The sequence below is a fragment of the Nerophis ophidion genome, linkage group LG09 (genome assembly GCF_033978795.1).
Source record: "Nerophis ophidion isolate RoL-2023_Sa linkage group LG09, RoL_Noph_v1.0, whole genome shotgun sequence".
Classification (NCBI taxonomy): domain Eukaryota; kingdom Metazoa; phylum Chordata; class Actinopteri; order Syngnathiformes; family Syngnathidae; genus Nerophis; species Nerophis ophidion.
This window is the reverse complement of record NC_084619.1, coordinates 67,146,728-67,163,427: the sequence shown is the minus strand read 5'-3', so window position 1 is coordinate 67,163,427 and position 16,700 is coordinate 67,146,728. Positions and strand designations below refer to the sequence as shown.

The 16,700-nt window shown below is 39.2% G+C and overlaps 1 protein-coding gene across 1 annotated transcript in view; it reads left to right on the top strand.

Moving 5' to 3' along the window:
- Positions 1-16,700, top strand: part of grid1a (glutamate receptor, ionotropic, delta 1a) — a 662,543-nt gene that overhangs the window by 327,554 nt on the left and 318,289 nt on the right. The window lies entirely within an intron of this gene.

Here is a 16,700-nt window from a genome sequence, read left to right as displayed (position 1 = left end):
AGCACAACTACAATGAATACGTACATAAGGCGCAACAGGTTATAAGGCTATTTTTTGGGGGGTAAAAAAATATTTTAAATGCGCCTTATAGTCTGAAAAATACAGTAATTATTATTTGTAATTTGATTAAATAATGATATTTGAAATGTATTTAAAAGGATGTTATCATAACAACAGAAGAAAATGCAAATAATATGTCTGCTAATAGGTGCCATTCTGGGGTCCTTATACACACCATAATAATAGTGTATGTCGAAGCACAGTACGTCTGACTATAGTAGTCGTAATGTTCGACAATCCTTTAAGCGGTGCAAACTTATAGCTTACCAAAGTCATACTAAAACTATTTGACGGATTTTCGAGCCCCGTGTGAAACGTTATATATTATTACAGGTACTTGCTTGCGTTTTTTTTTATTGAACGGGTGTCAACCTGCAGTCCACACTTCTCTCTTATGTGTGACTGATAGCACTTTATTGATTCCTTCAGGAGAGTTCCTTCATGAAAATTACAATTCCAGCATCAGTGCACAGAATTGAGATATAATTTAAAAAGTAAATAATAATTAAAGCTGCAAGCAGCAATGGACGGGACCGACTTTTGCTGGTGTTTCCTGCCTTAACCCATTCAACATATCTTTACCTGCACATTACCTACCTTCTCTGCATTGTGTGGTCACGCTGGTGCTTCCTGCTTTTAAGCGGCCATCTTGAGACGGCAGCAGCTTAGCAGCATCAGCTCAGCTGTTATTTGAAGGCGCGTAAAATCAAGACCGGAGCAGTTAGAAAAACTCTTTGCGCAACTTTTAATCAGAAGTGTTCAATCTTTTTCCTGTGCAAGTTTAAAGCCGACCCAACAAACGTGCTCAGAGGAGATAATGTTTGAAAAAAGGTGACAGGTTTTTACAATTGTTATATTTTGAATGGGTAATTGCCAACTTCCTGTTAATTTTTGCTGAAGGATGTCAATTAATGAAATGTAGGTCTAAGTGAGACCTACATGGACATTTTTGTTTCATGTCTCTACAACATTTCTACCAGAAGTTACAAGCAGTTCTGTCTTTGTTTTCTTCCCAAGAGCAGTTTTGTCAGTGTTTTATTCCTAGGGGGCGCTAGAGCGCAATTTTGAGTTTGTGGGTTTGGTTTTTTATTAGATCGCAATATGCACCACGCTTGACGTGTGTGTTGAGTTTAGTGATTTCTGAAGCATTTTAAGGGGGTCAAATTACAGCTCAAAGAGGCAAAAATAAAAAGAAATTGAATTTTTTGTTTTGAAAGGGTTTTTGCCAACTTTCTGTTGATTTTTGCTGAAGGAGGTTGATGTATGAAATATAGGTATAAGTCAGACCTACATAGAGATTTTTGTTTCATGTCTCTACGACATTCCTACCGGAAGTTACAAGCAGTTTTGTCTGTGTTTTCTTCGCAAGAGCAGTTTTGTCAGTGTTTTATTCCTAGGGGGCGCTAGAGCGCAATTTTGAGTTTGTGGGTTTGTTTTTTTATTAGATCGCAATATGCACCACGCTTGACGTGTGTGTTGAGTTTAGTGATTTCTGAAGCATTTTAAGGGGGTCAAATTACAGCTCAAAGAGGCAACAATAAAAAATTTTAGGAATTTTTTGTTTTGAAGGGGTTTTTGCCAACTTTCTGTTGAATTTTGCTGAAAGAGGTTAGCGTATGAAATCTAGGTCTAAGTCAGACCTACATAAAGATTTTTGTTTCATGTCTCTACAACATTCTTACCGGAAGTTACAAGCAGTTTTGTCTGTGTTTTCTTCCCAAGAGCAGTTTTGTCAGTGTTTTATTCCTAGGGGGCGCTAGAGCGCAATTTTGATTTTGTGGGTTTTGTTTTTTATTAGATCGCAATATGCCCCACGCTTGATGTGTGTGTTGAGTTTAGTGATTTTTGAAGCATTTTAAGGGGGTCAAATTACAGCTCAAAGAGGCAAAAATTAAATTTTTTAGGAAACTTTTGTTTTGAAGGGGTTTTTGCCAACTTCCTGTTGATTTTTGCTGAAGAAGGTCAGTGTATGAAATCTAGTTTTAAGTCAGACCTACATAGAGATTTTTGTTCTATGTATTTACGACATTCCTAACGGAAGTTACAAGCAGTTTTGTCTGCGTTTTTTTCCTAGGGGGCGCTAGAGTGCAATTTTGAGTTTTGGGTTTTGGTTTATTGATAAGATCGCAATTTTTGCTAGTCCTGATCAAAGAATCGGCGGTATAATAATAATAAAACCTTAGATATACAATAGGGTCCTCTGTCCCAAAGGGACATTCGGTCCCTAATTATCGGGGGTATATGATATTTTTTTAATGTTGTTACCAAAGCTATGTCGATGTTAACGTTACCATAGCAACAGGAGCAAATGCATGGTGTTAGTATTCAGGCTCACAAGCCTGCCGTAATTCCCCAACCTTTCGGTTCCTCTCTAACGATTGCAACTTAGTAATTAGAAAAGCAGATAACCATCAGCTGTTGGGCCGTGAATACCTGGATGTAGATTGTGGACGTAACAAGGAAAAACAAAGAAAAAAAGCTTCTCTCCGTGCATTTTTACAAGGCGGCGATGAAAAGGAAGCCTTTTCCCCCCCCGGCTGATGTCGGAGGAAAGACCCCCGGCGAGATAAAGGAAGAAGGATGGAGGCTGACAAGAAAGCCGAGTGGCTCCCGAACAAAACAAAAAGCCGCCGTGGCGGAAATGAAAAGGATTCTGAGGCGGACGAGGCGACAGGTCCGGGGGAGAGAACCCTCATCTGCTCGCTGAGCGGGAAAATGACATTGTAATTAGAAGTCTTGTTGGCATTGATCGTCAACTCCTCTTTGACGGCCGCGTTCATCTTTATTGGCAGACACTTTGTTTACGCAGGTTTCAATCCAGCTCATTCTCCGCTCCACTCAAAATAACTTCATTCAAAATATCTTACATGGCGACCATTCTTTGGTAAACATGTGTTGTAATACAACTTGCAATATTTATACATAAATACACATTAAATGTAAATATGAACGGAATTTAATGATTTGCAAATCATTTTCAACCCATATTCAGTTGAATGCACTACAAAGACAATATAAACTTCATTTTTTTTCAAATAATAATTAACTTGGAATTTCATGGCTGCAACATGTGCCAAAGTAGTTGGGAAAGGGCATGTTCACCACTGTGTTACATCACTTTTTCTGTTAACAACACTCAATAAACGTTTGGGAACTGAGGAAACTAATTGTTGAAGCTTTGATAGTGGAATTATTTCCCATTCTTGTTTTATGTACAGCTTCAGTCCTTCAACAGTCCAGATTCTCCGTTGTCGTATTTTACGCTTCGTAATGCGCCACACATTTTTGATGAGAGACAGGTCTGGACTGCAGGCGGGCCAGGAAAGTACCCACAATCTTTTACTACGAAGCCACGCTGTTGTAACATGTGGCTTGGCATTGTTTTGCTGAAATAAGCAGGGGCGTCCATGATAACGTTATATATGTTGCTCCAAAACCTGTATATACCTTTCAGCATTAATAGTGCCTTCACAGATGTGTAAGTTAGCCATTGCTTGGGCACTTATACACCTCCATACCATCACAGATGCTGCATTTTACACTTTCACCCTAGAACAGTCCCCATGGTTCTTCTCCTCTTTGGTCCAAATTTTCCAAAAACAATTTGAAATGTGGACTCTTCGGACCACAGAACACTTTTCCACTTTGCATCAGTCCATTTTAGATGAGCTGGGGCCCAGCGAAGCCGGCGGCGTTTCTGGGTGTTGTTGATAAATGGCTTTGGCTTTGCATAGTATAATTTTAACTTGCACTTCCAGATGTAGCTGTCAGAGTTTGTTGGTGACGAACCCCAAGATGCAAAGACGGCGGCAGGCATTGTGTAAGAAAACATGATTTAATTTATCACTAAAAGTGAAGTGAATTATATTTATATAGTGAAGTTAATTATATTTATATAGCGCTTTTCTCAAGTGACTCAAAGCGCTTCACATAGTGACACCCAATATCTAAGTTACATTTAAACCAGTGTGGGTGGCACTGGGAGCAGGTGGGTAAAGTGTCTTGCCCAAGGACACAACGGCAGTAACTAGGATGGCACAAGCGGGAATCGAACCTGCAACCCTCAAGTTGCTGGCACGGCCACCCTACCAACCGAGCTATGCCGCCCCAAAACAAAACCCAACAAAAGGGTATATAAAAAAGGCGTGCACAAGGCTGATAACAAACTTGGCTATGAACAAACAAACTGGAAGCAGGGAACAAAAAGACAGTAAGCTACAAACCGCTAACGAATATAGCTTACCGCTACACTGCATTGACACGACCAGTAGGAAAGACAAGTAGAAATGACATTGACGGGTAGTGGTGACATCGACACGACAATAAGCCAGCCCGGAGCGGAGGAACAAGCTGGTCTAAATAGCACCTGGCTGATTGACACCAGGTGTGGGCGGACAAAATAAGAGCACTTACAGGAAATAACACAAACAGAGGAAAAACTAAAACATAAAACTGTCAGGGACAAGCCTGACAGTAGCAACCAACTGTAGTTACTGACAGTGGTTTTTCTGAAGTGTTCCTCCGCCCATGTGGTAATATCCTTTACACACTGACGTGGCTTTTTGGTGCAGTAGCGCCTGAGGGATCCAAGGTGCGTAATATCGTGGCTTACGTGCAGTGAATTAAACACCTTCTCCTAATCTTTTGATGATATCACGGAGCGTACAAACGTATATCTGTTAAAAAAAGAATAATATTTCTGGCAGGCTGAAATATTTTGTATATTCTTTCACATTTGATAGTCCTCTGATCATTAGACTGTATTAATAAGAATAGAATAGAATACAAAAGAAAGTACTTTATTGATCCCTGGGGGAAATCCAGCACCACAGTTCGCTCACAATAATTATAATAATACATAATATAATATATATCATATATTTTATTTTATTTGCGATGAGGTGGCGACTTGTCCAGGGTGTACCCCGCCTTCCGCCCGATTGTAGCTGAGATAGGCGCCAGCGCCCCCCGCGACCCCAAAAGGGAATAAGTGGTAGAAAATGGATTGATGGATGGGATGGATATATTTTATATATATATAATATATGAATAATATAAATATATTCTACATTTAAGTTCAGTCAAGAAGGAACATACGCATTTTATAGTCTAATGGGTGTCGGTATGAAGAACCTCCTGTGTCGTTCCGTGTTGCATTAAATTGAGAACATGAATGCCATAACCTTGCAAAACATGTTCCCTACAGAATATCAGAAACATTTTGTTCAAATTGTTACCAAACATCGCTGACAATCAATCAATGATTTTAAGAATCCACGTTTTGTGGCATTACCGGGGAAAATTGATATCGTATTTCCTTGAATTGCCGCCAGGTATACAGTATGCACCTGTCTAGAATTACTGCCGGGTCAAACTCGTTTCGCAAAATATTATTTTTATTAGGGCATGTCTCGAACTTCCGCTGGGTCGAACTTGTTTCGCCAAATAATTAGCGTATGCCTAGAATTTCCACCGGGTCAAACTCGTCACGTCACGAGTGACACTTCGCCTGTCATCATTTTCAAAATGGAGGAGGCTGGTTTCAATCATTTGAAATCGCATAAAGGGAAGAAGATTAAGAGCTATTCAGTAGGATTTAAGGTCCAAGCTATCGATTTATGCTAAAAAGAACAGTGAGCAGCTATGTTTTATTAGTATACCGTAGCTGCGTGTGTCAAATATGAGTCATTAATTGACTCCCGCCTCCTGGTGGTAGAGGGCGCTAGTGATCCTTCATGCGACAACTCGGCTGCAGAAGAAGGGACAACAAGCAGCGATCATTTATTTTTTCCTCTCCCTTGCACCTTTAACATGGAGGATTACATATCTAAAATAAAACAGTTTTCCAAACACGACTTTCAATCGAAGCAGGAGGTAATAAAGGAAGATCTCCATCGAGACAGAGGGACTTTTAAAACTGAAGAAAGATAAGGAAGATTTCTATAAACAAGTTATCGATGCTTTTGATCAGAAGGAGCTGCGCATGGACTTCATTTATAAGTAAAGGTAAGACCATAATAAGGTTTTTTTTTTATTAAATGTGCTTTTCATGATGGTATCCTTACATCACACTCAAATTTATAAGCGCAAGCCTAAATTTACCGCATGCCTTTGGTAAGCGCCGGAGTGAGAAGAGGTTTAAAATTAATTAGCGCCCCGGCGGCAAGTCAAGGAAATACGGTATCTAAACACTGAAGTGTAGCACCTCTCCCCTGAATGCAAGTGCTCCTACAGCAGTAATTCAAAACCTGTCAAGGCAACGAACTGCAAGTCACTTATTTACCGTCATTTAACTATCACGCCTATGGATTATGTTTCGTTTTGGTCATGTTTTGTTTTTTGGACACTCAGTTTTGTTTTGCACTTCCTGGTTTGTTTTTGTTTCCATAGTTACACATTAGTTTCCACCTTGTCTCCAAGTCTCCTCAGTTCTCACACCTGTTGATTAATTATCACTGCTAGTATTTAAGCCACAGTCACCTGATAGTCAGTTTGGCAACTTTCCACTTTACCCCCAACGTACCTACCATCATGCCTTGCTGTTCGTTTTTTGACCAGGCCACGTAAGTTTTGGTATTCATACCTCAGTGCAAGTTTTGTTTTTTCATGCCAGAGTGCAAGTATTTTTTTTTCATGTTTATAGTTTACAGCCTTTGTTCTAGTCATTTATTTTTGTAGTCAAGTATTTGTAGTCACAGTCACCTGATAGTCAATCTGGCAACTTCCCACTTTACCCACAACGTACCTAACTTCATGCCTTGCTGTTCGTTTTTTGACTAGGCCACGTAAGTTTTGGTATTCATACCTCAGTGCAAGTTTTGTTTCTTCATGCCACAGTGCAAGTGTTTTTGTTTCATGTTTATAGTTTACAGCCTTTGTTCTAGTCATTTGTTTTTGTAGTCAAGTATTTGTAGTCACAGTCACCTGATAGTCAGTCTGGCAACTTTCCACTTTACCCACAACGTACCTACCTTCATGCCTTGCTGTTCGTTTTCTGACCAGGCCTCGTAAGTTTTGGTATTCATACCTCAGTGCAAGTTTTGTTTTTTCATGCCACAGTGCAAACGTTTTTGTTTCATGTTTATAGTTTACAGCCTTTGTTCTAGTGATTTGTTTTTGTAGTCAAGTATTTGTAGTCACAGTCACCTGATAGTCAGTCTGGCAACTTCCCACTTTACCCACAACGTACCTAACTTCATGCCTTGCTGTTCGTTTTTCGACTAGGCCACGTAAGTATTGGTATTCATACCTCAGTGCAAGTTGTGTTTTTTCATGCCACAGTGCATGTGTTTTTGTTTCATGTTTATAGTTTACAGCCTTTGTTCTAGTCATTTGTTTTTGTAGTCAAGTATTTGTAGTCACAGTCACCTGATAGTCAGTCTGGCAACTTTCCACTTTACCCACAACGTACCTACCTTCATGCCTTGCTGTTCGTTTTCTGACCAGGCCTCGTAAGTTTTGGTATTCATACCTCAGTGCAAGTTTTGTTTTTTCATGCCAGGGTGAGGGTGTTTTTGTTTCATGTTTATAGTTTACAGCCTTTGTTCTAGTCATTTGTTTTTGTAGTCAAATATTTCTAGTCACAGTCACATAGTCACATGATAGTCAGTCTGGCAACTTCCCACTTTACCCACAACGTACCTACCTTCATGCCTTGCTGTTCATTTTTGACCTCAGTGCAAGTTTTGTTTTTTCATGCCAGAGTGCAAGTGTTTTTGTTTTATGTTTATAGTTTACAGCCTTTGTCATTTGTTTTTGTAGTCAAGTATTTGTTCTCCGCCATTGTGCACGCCCTATGTTTGCCTCTTTTTGTTACTTATAGTGGTAAAGAAATAAACATGTACTTACATTCACGTCTGGCTCGTCCTAAATATTCTCTGCATCGAAGAAACAATCCATGTCTGACATAAACACATTTTTTTTTATGTCTGCTTCATGTCGAATTAACACAATAAACACAACGTTCTCTCCCAAAAAATGAAGCCATCAAGAGAAATACAGAAGCAAAAGTCGGTCAGTGAAAGGTTTGAGCGACGCGTAGAGAAAAGTAGCCGAAGGTGAGGGCATCTCCACCGTGACTTAGGCAGGACAAGCGGAGGATTTCAATTATGGCGGCGCATGCATGTGTGAAGGATTTGGAGGCCGGGTGTGTCACCAGCCCGGGAATGGCGGGGGAAGGTTCTCCCCGAGACATTAAATGATAAGAGAATTAACGCCCAATCGTCCCGCCAGGAGGAATCTGCTCCTCAAAAAAAAAAAAAAAAACACGCCACCTTTACGTTCCGCGCATGTCATTATCCCTTTCAACCTCCGGATGTCCTCGTCACCTGCGTCCCTCGCCCCATCTTACGTCTTCAGCGGGTCACCTTGCCTTCACGAGGAGGCGCACCTCAAACTGCTGCAATGTCAAAGATGTTGGAGATGGAACATAAAACACAAGAAACCACTTCCAGGAAGTCAAGATAGTTTTCAAGCTCCAGCTTCTTCTTTTTTTAAAACTGTGACAGTGTCTTGCTGTCATCGTGCGGGTTCAATGGACCACCCAGGAAGGACATATTTTTGAGCAGGTTTGACTCTTTCATTTTGCAATAAAGCTTGTCTTTAGCTCCTTCCTCCACTGCTCGTTCCCGGTCTGCTTTTCAGCTGCCGTCGTCGTCGTCTTCGTCTGCCTTTTGGGCGCTCTTGCTTCTTAGTTTCTGCTGCAAACTCTCCTACTCCTTCTGCGATCTCTCCTCCTTCTCCCCTTTTACACATCAGAAGGAGATGGGTTAATCGTTTCCTGGTGTGTGAGCCACGCACCTGAGTTAAATTGCGGCGGCATCGCTCCCGGCATGCCCCGCCTCTCCGCTCTGCCGCATTCTCCGCCTCCTTGCCGCCATCTTGGGCAGGGCGGAACATCAATGTTCCGCTGTCGGAACATTGGCTCCGCCTCTCCACAAAAACATTTAGATATTCAAACACACACAAGTGACATAGTTAAAAAGCACAAAAGCAGTGAAGTTGTCACCTTGTGTAAATTCTAAATAAAAAGAGAATACAACAAATCCTTTTCAACTTATATTCGATTGAATAGACTGCAAAGACAAGATATTTCATCTTCACACTGACAAACGTTCTTATTATTTGCAAATATGAGCTCATTTGGAATTAGATGCCTGCAACATGTTTCAAAAAAAGCTGGCACAAGTGGCAAAAAAGACTGACAACGTTGAGGAATGCCCATCAAACACTTATTTGGAACATCCCACAGGGTAATTGGAAACAGGTGGGTGCCATGATTGGCTATAAAAGCCGCTTCCATGAAATGCTCACTCGTTCACAAACAAGAACGGGGCGGGGGTCACCACTTAGTCGACAAATGCCTGAGCAAATTGTTTAAGAACAACATTCCTAACAAGGAATTGAGGAAATTCACCATATATGCTCCGTAATATCATCAAAAGAATCAGAGAATCTGGAGAAATTGCTACATGTCAGCCATGTTATTACGCACCTTCCATCCCTCAAGCATCACAAAGCCACATCAGTGTGTAAGGGATATCACCACATGGGCTCAGGAACACTTCAGAAAACCACTGTTAGTAACTACAGTTGGTCGCTACATCTGTAAGTGCAAGTTAAAACTCTACAATTCAAAGCCAAAGCCATGTATCAACAACACCCAGAAACGCCGGCCGACTCCGCTGGGCCTGAGCTCATCTAAGATGGACTGATAGAAAGTGGAAAAGTGTTCTGGAGTCTGACGAGTCCACATTTCAAATTGTTTTTGGAAACTGCGGACCAAAGTGGAAAAGAACCATCCGAATTCTTCTAGGTGCAAAGTGTTGTAGACAGCATGTGTGATGGTATGGGGGTGTATTAGTTGCCAAGACATGTGTAACTTACACATCTGTGAAGGCACCATTAATGTTGAAAGGTACATACAGCTTTTGGAGCCATCCAAGCAACGTTATCATAGACGCCCCTTCTTATTTCAGCAAGACAATGCCAAGCCAGGTGTTACAACATCGTGGCTTTGTATTAAAAGAGTGTGGGTACTAGACTGGCCTGCCTGTAGTCCAGACATTGAACATATCTGAAGGTTAAGATATGAGAAGGGAGACTGTTGAACAACTTAAGCTGTACATCAAGCATGAATGGGAGAGAATTCCAGTTCAAAAATGTATCTCTTCAGTTCCCAAACCTTTACTGAGTGTTGTTAAAAGGAAAGGCCATGTAACACACTGGTAAAAAGGCATTTTTTGCAATGTGTTGCTGCCATTATATTCTAAGTTCATGATTATTTGCTAAAAAAAATTCCCCTCAGCTGCGGCTGATTGGCACCTGGCCACACCTGGTGTCAATCAGTCCGCTCCTATTTGTACCTGCTTTGTCCCTCCAATCAGTGCTAGATTATTGTCACGTATTGCTTGTCGCTTCTGTATTGTATTGTCGCTCCTGTCATGTTGTGTTGTGTCGTTGCAGCGTAGCGGTAAGCTATAATTCATCAGATGTTCGTAGATTACTGTTTTTTTCCCCTCAGCTTTGGTTGATTGGCACCTGGCCACACCTGGTGTCAATCAGTCCGCTCCAATTTGTACCCTTTTTGTTCCTCCAATCAGTGCTAGATTATTGTCACGTATTGCTTGTCGCTTCTGTATTGTATTGTCGCTGCTGTCATGTTGTGTTGTGTCGTTGCGGCGTAGCGGTAAGCTATAATTCGTCAGATGTTCGTAGATTACTGTTTTTTTCCCCTCAGCTGCGGCTGATTGGCACCTGGCCACACCTGGTGTCAATCAGTCCGCTCCTATTCGTACCTGCTTTGTTCCTCCAATCAGTACTAGATTATTGTCACGTATTGCTTATTGTCGCTCCTGTCATGTTGTGTTGTATCGTTGCGGCGTAGCGGTAAGCTATAATTCGTTAGATTTTTGTAGATTACTGTTTTTTTCCCCTCAGCTGCGGTTGATTGGAGCCTGGCCACACCTGGTGTCAATCAGTCCGCTCCTATTCGTACCTGCTTTGTTCCTCCAATCAGTGCTAGATTATTGTCACGTATTGCTTGTCGCTTCTGTATTGTATTGTCGCTCCTGTCATGTTGTGTTGTGTCGTTGCGGCGTAGCGGTAAGCTATAATTCGTTAGATGTTTGTAGCTTACTGTTTTTTGTTCCCTGCTTCCTATTTTGCCGTAACGACTTCTGTTCCCTGTTCTTTTTATAATAGCTTCCATGCTAAGGTCCTTTTGTTGGTTATCCGCCTCGTGCGCGCTTTTTGTCGCACCCCTTTTGTTTGTTTTTGTTTAGTTTTAATTAAATCATGTCTTCTTATTCAATGCCTGCCTCCATCTCTGCATCTTGGGGTTCGTCACAAACTAACTCTGACAGTTGTATTCTCTATTTTTTTTTTTTACCATTTACACAAGGTGACAACTGCACTGCTTTTAGGTTTTGTAAGTACTCTGTGTGTGTGCACTGCCGAACATGCTCCTCTGCTCGTAAAACCAGCAATGCGACGACGCCTATTAGGGGGGAAAAAAAATGGAGATCCAGTACTTTTCAAACAAAGTATGGTACCGTTTTTGATTAATTAGTGGCGCGCTACTATTCTAGTACCGCTATACCGCACACAGTATCTTGTTGGAGTTCAGACTCGTTTGTGAAAGGCGGGATGTAATTAAGTAGTCTGTGATAAAGGTGGAACATGGTCACCTGGCATGTTTGCCTTGGATTGGAGGAACTCTTGTTACTAATAACCTGCTGATGTGTCTAATCAGGGAGGGGGTGACCTTTACACACACACACACACACACACACACACACACACACACCAATTAATCCACGCACTAGCAATGCCATATGCCATCTTCCTTCCTACCTGCCAGACAAACCAATTGAAGGAAACAAATTGTTCTTTTTTTTTTTTTTTTTTCATTTCGCTCTCACATTTCTCGAAGGGAAAACGAAAAAAAAGAAGCCAGCTAAACTTTGCGGCTTGAAAATAAACCTCTTCTCCGTTTCCCGGACTTGCATCTGAAGTGCCACTCTGCTTTTTAAAGATCACATTTTCACCTCGGGCGCCCACCCTTTGTCGTCGCCGTCGTTATTCTCAACCCCGCGACATTCTGGGAAAAAGCGCTGTTTCTTTTCCCAGAAAAAACAAGACCGGGTGTTGATTTATTCTCTTCTGTCGGAACAAGCCTACTAATTTGCAAAAAGATTGTCTCCCGGTGTACTTACCTGCCCTCTCTTCACGTCGTGCTGCACTCACGAATATGACAATTATATTATTATCCCTCAGCAGCTTCACTATACTCATCTTAAGAAATGTGACTCTAATTGGAGTTACGTTAATGACAATTATATTACTATTCATCAGCAGCTTCACTATACTCATCTTAAGAAACGTGACTTTAATTGCAGTTACATCAATGAAAATGATATTAGTATTCCTCCGCAGCTTCATTATACTCATCTTAAGAATTGTGACTCTAATTGGAGTTAAGTTAATGACAATTATATTACTATTCATCAGCAGCTTCACTATACTCATCTTAAGAAATGTGACTCTAATTGGAGTTACGTTAATGACAATTATATTACTATTCATCAGCAGCTTCACTATGCTCATCTTAAGAAACGTGACTTTAATTGCAGTTACATCAATGAAAATGATATTAGTATTCCTCCGCAGCTTCATTATACTCATCTTAAGAATCGTGACTAATTGGAATTACGTTATTGACAATTAAATTAGTATTCATCAGCAGCTTCACTATACTCATCTTAAGAATCGTGACTCTAATTGGAGTTAGGTTAATGACAATTATATTACTATTCATCAGCAGCTTCACTATGCTCATCTTAAGAAACGTGACTCTAATTGGAGTTACGTTAATGACAATTATATTACTATTCCTCAGCAGCTTCACTATACTCATCTTAAGAAACGTGACTTTAATTGCAGTTACATCAATGAAAATGATATTAGTATTCCTCCGCAGCTTCATTATACTCATCTTAAGAATCGTGACTCTAATTGGAGTTAAGTTAATGACAATTATATTACTATTCATCAGCAGCTTCACTATACTCATCTTAAGAAATGTGATTCTAATTGGAGTTACGTTAATGACAATTAAATTAGTATTCATCAGCAGCTTCACTATACTCATCTTAAGAAATGTGACATTAATTGCAGTTACATTAATGACAATTATACTACTATTCCTCAGCAGCTTCACTATACTCATCGTAAGAAACGTGTCCCTAATTGGAGTTAAGTTAATGACAATTACATTACTATTCCTCAGTAGCTTCGCTATACTCATCTTAAGAAACGTGACTCGAATTGAAGTTAAGTTAATGACAATTATATTACTATTCCTCAGCAGCTTCACTATACTCATCTTAAGAAATGTGATTCTAATTGGAGTTACGTTAATGACAATTAAATTAGTATTCATCAGCAGCTTCACTATACTCATCTTAAGAAATGTGACTTTAATTGCAGTTACATTAATGACAATTATACTACTATTCCTCAGCAGCTTCACTATACTCATCTTAAGAAACGTGTCCCTAATTGGAGTTAAGTTAATGACAATTACATTACTATTCCTCAGTAGCTTCGCTATACTCATCTTAAGAAACGTGACTCGAATTGAAGTTAAGTTAATGACAATTATATTACTATTCCTCAGCAGCTTCACTATACTCATCTTAAAAAAGTGACTAATTGGAGTTACGTTAAGGACAATTATATTACTCTTCCTCAGTAACTTCAGTATACTCATTCTAAGAAATGTGACTCTAATTGGTGTTAAGTTAATGAAAATTATATAATAATTTGTCACTATACTCATCCTAAGAAACGTGACTCTAATTGGAGTTACGTAAATGACAATCATATTACTATTCTTCAGTAGCTTCACTACACATCTTAAGAAACGTGACTCTAATCAAAATTAAGTTAATGACAATTGTATTACCATTCCTCCGCAGCTTCATTATACTCATCTTAAGAATTGTGACTCTAATTGGAGTTAAGTTAATGACAATTATACTGTATAACTATTCCTCAGCAGCTTTACTATAATCATCTTAAAAAACATGAATAATTGGAGTTGTGTTAATGACAATTATATTACTATTCCTCAGTAGCTTCACTATACTCATCTTAAGAAATGTGACTCTAATTGGAGTTAACAGCAATTATAATACTATTCTTCAGCAGTTTCATTATACTCATCTTAAAAAAAGTGACTCTAATTGGAGTTAAGTTAATGACAATTATATTACTATTCATCAGCAGCTTCACTATACTCCTCTTAAGAAATGTGACTCCAATTGGAGTTACGTTAATGAAAATGATATTAGTATTCCTCCGCAGCTTCATTATACTCATCTTAAGAATCGTGACTCTAATTGGAGTTAAGTTAATGACAATTATATTACTATTCATCAGCAGCTTCGCTATACTCATCTTAAGAAATGTGACTCTAATTTGAGTTACGTTAATGACAATTAAATTAGTATTCATCAGCAGCTTCACTATACTCATCTTAAGAAACGTGACTTTAATTGCAGTTACATTAATGACAATTATACTACTATTCCTCAGCAGCTTCACTATACTCATCTTAAGAAACGTGTCCCTAATTGGAGTTAAGTTAATGACAATCATATTAATATTTCCCAGAAGCTTCACTATACTCATCTTAAGAAAAGTGACTCGAATTAAAGTTAAGTTAATGACAATTATACTACTATTCCTCAGCAGCTTCACAATACTCATCTTAAAAAAGTGACTAATTGGAGTTATTTTAAGGACAATTATATTACTCTTCCTCTGTAACTTCAGTATACTCATTCTAAGAAACGTGACTCTAATGAGTGTTAAGTTGATGAAAATTATATAATAATTCGTCAATATACTCATCCTAAGAAACGTGACTCTAATTGGAGTTACGTAAATGACAATCATATTACAATTCTTCAGTAGCTTCACTATACTCATCTTAAGAAACGTGACTCTAATCGAAATGAAGTTAATGACAATTATATTACTACCTCTCCGCAGCTTCATTATACTCATCTTAAGAATTGTGACTCTAATTGGAGTTAAGTTAATGACAATTATACTGTATAACTATTCCTCAACAGCTTTACTGTAATCATCTTAAGAAACGTGAATAATTGGAGTTGTGTTAATGACAATTATATTACTATTCCTCAGTAGCTTCACTATACTCATCTTAAGAAATGTGACTATTTGGAGTTAACAGCAATTATAATACTATTCTTCAGCAGTTTCATTATACTCATCTTAAAAAAAGTGACTCTAATTGGAGTTAAGTTAATGACAATTATATTACTATTCCTCAGCAGCTTCATTATACTCATCTTAAAAAAAGTGACTCTAATTGGAGTTAAGTAAATGACAATTTGATTACTATTCCTCAGCAGCTTCATTATACTCATCTTAAGAAACGTGACTCTAATTGGAGTTAAGTTAACGACAATTACATTACTATTCCTTGGTACCTTCACTATACTCATCTTAAGAAACATGACTCTAATTGGAGTTAAGAATTATTGTGATGCTCCAACTAGTGGTAGGCCAAATAACCACCTAATCAAATATTTAAACACAGTGTTACTGTTCAAACTGTGTATAATGTTACAGTGGCCAAAAATATATAAAAAAACAAAATACCAGATTTTTCGGACTATAAGACCCACTTAAAATCCTTTCATTTTACAATCTAATATACGGAATAACTCTAGTTGTGCTTACCAACCTCTAAGCAAATGATTAGTGTGACCAGTAGGTGGCAGTCACACATAGGAGTTTCATGTGGACTGCAGGTTGACGCATGTTCAACAAATGACCCTAGCAAGTACCCATAAACAAGCAACACTGTGGTGTTTCAGTGAGAATATAGAACATTACATGTAGCGTTAACAAATCTGTCAATATGTTTTACTACGACTTTGGTAAGCTACGAAGTCGCACTGCTTGATGGATTGTCGAACTTTATGACTACCATGGTCATGCTAATTAATTTAAAACCTCTTCTCACTCCTGCGCGGTAAAAGTAAGCAGGCGCTAATACATTTTAAACTTCCTCACCCCTGCGCTTACCAATGGCATGCAGTAGAAAAATGTGTGATTAATAAAAAATAAATCATAATAAAATATTCTGCATCCGCGGCCCGGTGGTTGGGGACCACTGTTCTACAGCATGTCATCTTGCCCACTTTTACACCATGCTATCTGGTTGCATGCATTTTACTGCTTCTTGAACGGGATTGCAATGCACATTTGGTCAACAGCCATACCTTTTACACTGATGGTTGTGAAATAAACAACTTTAAAACTCTTACTAATATGCGCCACACTCTGAGAACCCACACCAAGCACATTTCGGCAGAGCATTGGCTCTGTGGCACATTATAAACGCAGCATAGGGATTACCCATAATGCTGTGTAGCCGTGACTCTTGGATATAACATACACGCGCCCCCAACCCTGCCCATCTCAACGAACGCACGGAGAAAGGGTGGGACGGTCGGGGTTGGGGGCGTGTATAATAAATCCAAGAGTCACGGATGCACTGCATTATGGGTAATCCCTATGCTGCGTTTATAATGTGCCACAGA